The 6,585-nt window shown below is 40.0% G+C and overlaps 1 protein-coding gene across 9 annotated transcripts in view; it reads right to left on the reverse strand.

The window, feature by feature from the left end:
* The window catches only part of Ankrd44 (ankyrin repeat domain 44), a 290,453-nt gene that overhangs the window by 98,355 nt on the left and 185,513 nt on the right, over positions 1-6,585 (reverse strand). The gene's annotated exons all lie outside the window — the stretch shown is intronic.

Genomic DNA, 6,585 nt, shown 5'->3' on the forward strand with positions numbered 1-6,585 from the left:
AAAAAGAAAAGAAAAGAAAAAAGGAAAAAAAGAAAATAAATAAATAAAAATAAAATGTTGATAAAAGTAACTGTTCACCTTTTGTAGGCAAAAGTTCATCTTCCTAATAACCTATGCTGATACACACCAAGCCACATCACTATACCAGTTACAAAACACAGGATCAATAGACATCACTGAGCACATACTTCAGAAACCTAGCATACTTTCCCTAAAAGTTATTACAAAAAGAATCTCGAGAAAGATTTAAGCCTGACATAGGAGCCCCTCCTCGGGATGATCCTGGAAGGGCAGGCAGTTCCTGCCTTTAGTTAACGCTCCTCCGAGCACCCCTCTCCACCTCTCTTTGTACAAGGACCCAAAGCCATACACTGTCCTTGCTTCATAACCAATAGTTTCATGTGTACCTGCTATGAATCCATAAACATTTCACGCAGCAACTCATTTTAGATGTGTAGGTGTTCTGCACAAGCCCTGCAGCACTAATGACTCAGGTGTACTCTCAGACACAAGGCAGTCCATTCTCAGATCCCATGCTTCATAAAGGAACACATATGATTTGAATTTGTTAAGCTTTGGTTGTAAATACTTTATTTTCCATCCCATGTTATTACTTAGTATGTGTGTGAATGTGTGAAAGTAGACAAAGTGCCACAGATAATTCAGTCTTCGGTGTTTTGCAAAAGGCCAAGCGTCATGAATGAGCCTTTCTTTCTCTTTCCGTGTTGGCCTCTGTTGGTGTTTTCTTCCATTTTCTGTTAGTTTTCCTTGCCATATATGGAGATTTCCAGCCCAGTGTATGTAATAGCTGGCATCCATCAAGAGATGTAATTTTCCAGTCTTCCGGGCAACATCATGTGCAGGAGAACTGCTTGTAATTGCCTCTCCTGTCACTTATCCACCCCCATTACAAGATTCTAAAAGGCAGTTGCATCAATGATGCCCATGGAAAGGAGTCAGAGCATGGGAGGAAAGGCTTTTATTTATGTGACTATTTATATCATCCCACTTGATTTAATAAAGCACAGTACTTTTTAAAAAGTATGATATACTTTAAATCTAACTAAAGGAAACTTAGAAATTAATGTTACTATTATACAGTAATTTGATTTGTTTGGGAGAGGTTAAGTAAAAATAAATGATTAAAAGTATTTCTAGACTTTTGAAAGAGGATATGAAGAATGTATAGAATTTTAAAAATGTATAGACTATTTTCTATGACATTTTTAAGTTTCTAAACAAATTTGTCTAAGTCAAGACTGCATTTCTTATGATGCCTTGAATGAACCTCATTTTTGAATATATACATTCACATATACATACGTACATGTAGGGATACACAACATATCTTATAAGGACAAATAATATATATATGCATATGTACACAAATGATCAGTATATTTTATAAAGAGGTACTATTTACATGCATACATGTTTCTATATATAGCATATATTTTATAACTATATATGTATATAATACATATATATGTGTTTGTATGTAAACAAAATATTTATGATGAAATATATTTTATATAGAGCAGAGCGAGCATGAATTAGAGAAATAAGAACAGCATCTATAAGAAACTAGATAAAACAGAAAGCCACAGTGTAACAATTGCATAGTATATTTTATAACCTATTACCAATACTTTTGATCAATCTTTCTACTTTCAGTAATTCATCACAATCTACATTAACTAATTATTTTCTCTGTCACTGCTACTTAGAAAGATAAAAGAGATAAAACTACTGTGATTTGGATTTTCTAGCAAAAATTCTGTTTGTTACATTATATCTTATTCTGTACTTAATAAGGAGGCTTTTCAGTGCAGGGTTTGATGGTATATGTGCTATTATTATTGACATTTCAACTTGAATATGACACTGCTTCATAAGTCAAACTATAGATTAAGGAAGAAGGGCAGAATTCAGAATCTCTGAATAATGTAAAAGGATTTTAATGTTTGGAAAAAAAAAGTTCCTTATTGTAATAAGACTGCTCATAGAGGAACAATTTTGAAATCTTTAGTAGAAAACTCTGGGAATGGCTGTCATAGTTAGGTGAGAAGCCTTGGTCTTAACTTCAGGCACACACTGAGGAGCACTGGGATTAAAAATGCCAAATCACCCTAAAATTAACAATGCATAAGTTACAGGAAAAAGGAGACCAATTCCAGTTAAATTGCTGCATTTATTTGGCAAGTCATAAAATTAATGGAAGCCATTTGTATTTAGCTATTTCTAATTTAGCAGTTAGCTGGCAGCTCCGACTCAACTAGTCCAAAATAAATGATGTCTGTAAGATGTTCCTGTGGCGTGCTATCAGAGGTGAAGGGGCTTTTGTACGAGGAGAATATCGGAGTCTTTTTAATTTTCCTCTTATATGAGGGGACATGTTTGCTCCTTCCTATACCTAATGTACTGCAGAACTTCTCTTAACCCTCTGCGGTAAAGAACACTGTTTAAGGAGACGGAGTCAGAGGTTTTGAGTCCCGGCTTTGCTATTTTCTAACTACTTAGTGATTGGCAAGCATATAATGGCTCCATCATCTGGAACTTAGAGAAAATTACAGTGTCCACATCACAGGGTAATTAGAAGGATTTGCTGGGCTAAAGCACACAAAACATGAAACAAAGACACATTTCTTAACTTGGAATGGAATCATCTTATAATTATTTAACCTGAATTGTTCCCAATTTTTTTTTAAAAAAAATCAAAACTTTTAAGGACTGCTACCTGTCACTCCAATTACTATTGCAGGTATTTGTGGATAGCTGATAATGCTAAGACTGGTTCCTGCATTTGCAGCCAACAAATGCCATCAGTGGCTTGAGTAGCCCAAACACTCTAACATGGCTACCAAGGTTTCCTCTGGAGTGGCCACTGCCCAGTCTACAGAGATTCTAGATTCTCAGTGGCCATCTTTCTCTCCTCCCGAGAGCCAAGCACATGCAGGCCCCTCTGTCTGACATTCCATCTCTCCTGCTGCTTCAGGTAATGTTTCTCAAACTTGTTAACACACTCTTGAAGGTCACTGCAAATATCTTTGGGATCTAAAAAATTCTCCCGGAAGAATCTTTTCTTTTTAATAACAATCTAAAAACTAGAATCAAATACTTGGGTTCATCTGAATGATAATTTTTTTTTCATTCTGTTTATGCCAAACCTCTGTGTTGGCACTTCAGATTGCCTTTATTTGTACAGCATAATTTGACTATAGTTGTAATAGGCCAATGGGAAAGACATGAAGCTAGCTCTCATAGACATAAGCTGTGTTTCAGCCTAGGGAGGGACAAGGACAGTGAGATCTTGGCATAAACAAAAGATGGCATAATGAGTTAGAGTAAGGGGCACTGCACTGAGTGCTGAGCCCATTGCCCCACCCACCACATTGCTTAGACCTCTGCAAGGCCTTCCTTCTTGCAATACACACTGAATCCTCAAGGGGGCAGCAGCTCAGCCACCACGGTCTCACAGAGATGGTGGTGTGGCACTGCACAGCCTGAGTCTGGCAATGGACCATATGTTGGCATACTGGATCTCCAGACCCAAATGGCCAAGGACAGGGTCTCAGCTTCTACTCCTCACTGGCTCTGTGAGCTTGAATGATGGGGCTAACTCCAGAGCTCTTACCCTATAGTCATTCTGTGATAATTATAACCTTTAGAGTGGTATCTAGCCTAGGTAAGCACTTACGGTTGTTTGCTACTATACTGCTGTTAGGTTGAGCACTTTACATGAATGTTATTGTCTATGCGCATACATTTTACAGTTTTTAAAACATTCACTGATATGGTAATGTCAAAAATCCAAGAAGTTGTAGCTGGGCTAATGCTTATTATTCAACCAATAATAATGAAAATAAGTTTACACTGGAGGATCTAAAATTCTCTCACCACCATGACCTAATTAACAGATGCTCATCTCAGTCTTAGTTGACCCCAGCTTCTTCCCAGAAGTCAGTCCTGGCCTTAGAAGACAGGATTCTGCCAGGTAGTGGTGGCGCACGCCTTTAATCCCAGCACTTGGGAGGCAGAGACAGGTGGATTTCTGAGTTCGAGGCCAGCCTGGTCTAGAGTGAGTTCTAGGACAGCCAGGGCTATACAGAGAAACCCTGTCTCAAAAAACCAAAAAAAAAAAAAAAAAAAATCCCTTAGAAGACAGGATTCTACGTGTTCTTATATCCCAGTGGCAGTGTTAATTGCTCTAATCACATACTTAGCATGTAGGAGAGTCACTGTTTATGTAACCGGTCCCCAAATAGATTATATATTTCTTAAGAGCAGGAGCCTATATAACCTCAGAGCTGGCACAGTGGGGACAAGGGGCACACAACAATGGAGTGTCACAGTCATTTAACTAACCGTGGGAACTATAATTCTGCTATGATGGCTGCAGAAAGAACTCGGGGCCTAATCAGTGAGATGGAGGGCTTGGCTAGAAGTAGGATTCCCTTTTATCTTGAGAGTCACACAGCTAACACTGTTAGTCAGCGTTCCCCTCCTCTGCAGGTCCTCAGCCTCATCCTTAGCCTACGACCTCATCTTTTCTACCCAGGACACTTGGAAGAAGCTGCCAAGTGTTTGCAGTCTGGATGGCCTCCAGTCTGTCTGGATAGCTATCAGAGGATCTTTCTTACTCACAAATGGGACACAACCCATCCTACACCCATTTATAATTCCTTAACAGCTTCCGAATGCCTCCAGATAGAATCCAATTCCTTGGCAGGACATATGAGAGCCTTCTAGATTCGTCTTCCTCCGTTCCTCCCTCATTTCTCACAACCCCTTCACACATGTCAGGCACCCAGCCCTAGGGCTTTCTTCACCAAGGTCATATGCTTGTGTCCTTGTAGAGGGGCGCTACTCTCCATGAAATGTCTTTGTTTATGCCTCTCTTTCAGCCCCCAACTCTGTTGAACCATCTATCCAATTTTTCTTTCTGCTGGAATGTCAGGTCTTCTGGGAGTGCCAAAGAGTGAATTTCCCCAACTCTTTTAAAAGCCAGCTGCCAAGCTCCACAGTAACAAGCATAAGACTGCAGCCATTTACTCCTATGTGATCTCCACCATCACCAGGCCAGCACCCAGGAGGTCAGTGGAATCTAGCTCAACACAACAATTAACGAAGGTGAACCACTGGAACTACAAAGCTTTGTGTTCCTTAAAATTCACTTCAAAACATCTGACCCTTGGTGAATTTGATAAAGAATGTACCAGGGCTACCATCAACCATCTTAATTTTGATTTATTCTTTGGCAATATTTTCAATTATATTACACACATTTGACAAATGCAGAATTCCTAATATATGCTTTCCCTCCTAAAAATTAAGTTATGGCTACCCACAGCTTCTGTGTTCAAGGCTAACCTCTGCATTTAAGCCATTTAAGGTACTCTTGAATTTGTCTCTATTACATATTATTAGGTAATAAAATAATAGTTAACATTTATTGATAGCTTACTGTGCATTGGGTACTGTTGAGAAAGCTTTTCAAGAAGTTTATCATTTTAATAAACTTTCCTGGTGTATTCAAATAGCTTATGCCCATTCAGATATTACCAGAGAGCTTTCCTGGTAATTAAGTCATTTAATCTTCCTAACAAACTCATAGATAAGTACCATTATTACTTCTATTTTTCAAAGCACAGAGAGATTGAGCAACAGGCTCAAAATCACACAGTTCCAAAGAGAAGCAGGTAGAAATGGAGCCCAGGCTAGCCCAGAAAACTTGGGTTTTCCAAGCTCCACACAGTGCTGCTGGGTGGACTGTGGCTCCAGGGAGTCTCTATGGTCAATGGAGGAGTCACAGCCCCCATGGGGTATGCCTGTCCATCTCTGCTGCTCTCCCCCTCCTGTGGGCTACTGCCATCCTCTGCTCTGCCAGACCCTCCTCCAGACCCTGCACACACTCCTCACACACAGCCACACCCCAACGCAACCTAACCCCCATACTGTACCCCCAGGTCTGCCCAAGTCTTATTTCTTTGAAGCCTTTTCAAAAACCTCTACCCTCACCTTTGAGTTTTCTCTTCCTGTCAATGTTGACAACATAGACACCAAGCATTTTGCCTCAGAAGGCCTGTTTTCCTTTAGAATTCTGATTTATTGTCTTTGATGGGTCTTCGTCATAAGTGAGACTTGAGACCAACAAAACTATGAACTCTTTGAAGACACAGGCAGGTAACTGCCCAGGAATCCCCCCCCCCCAAGAACTCAGCCCCATACCAAGAGAGATGTTTTTGACATTTGTGTGGAATTAAGTACAAAACAAAGTCACACCCTCACATTTCCACATGTGGCAGGTGGACTCCATTGTACGCTATAACTCTGTTTTTAAAACTGAGCAAAAACTCTGAGTAAGTTTGAATTTGCCTGGTTATCTTTCCTCTTTGACACTGGACACTGAAACGAGAGAGAGAGAGAGAGAGAGAGAGAGAGAGAGAGAGAGAGAGAGACAGAGACAGAGACAGAGACAGAGACAGAGAGACAGAGAGGGAGGGACAGAGAGGGAGGGAGGGAGAAAGACAGAGACAGAGAGACAGACAGAGAGAGAGAGAGAGAGAGAGAGAGAGAGAGAGAGAG

Source organism: Mastomys coucha, unplaced genomic scaffold, assembly GCF_008632895.1.
Source record: "Mastomys coucha isolate ucsf_1 unplaced genomic scaffold, UCSF_Mcou_1 pScaffold14, whole genome shotgun sequence".
Taxonomy (NCBI): domain Eukaryota; kingdom Metazoa; phylum Chordata; class Mammalia; order Rodentia; family Muridae; genus Mastomys; species Mastomys coucha.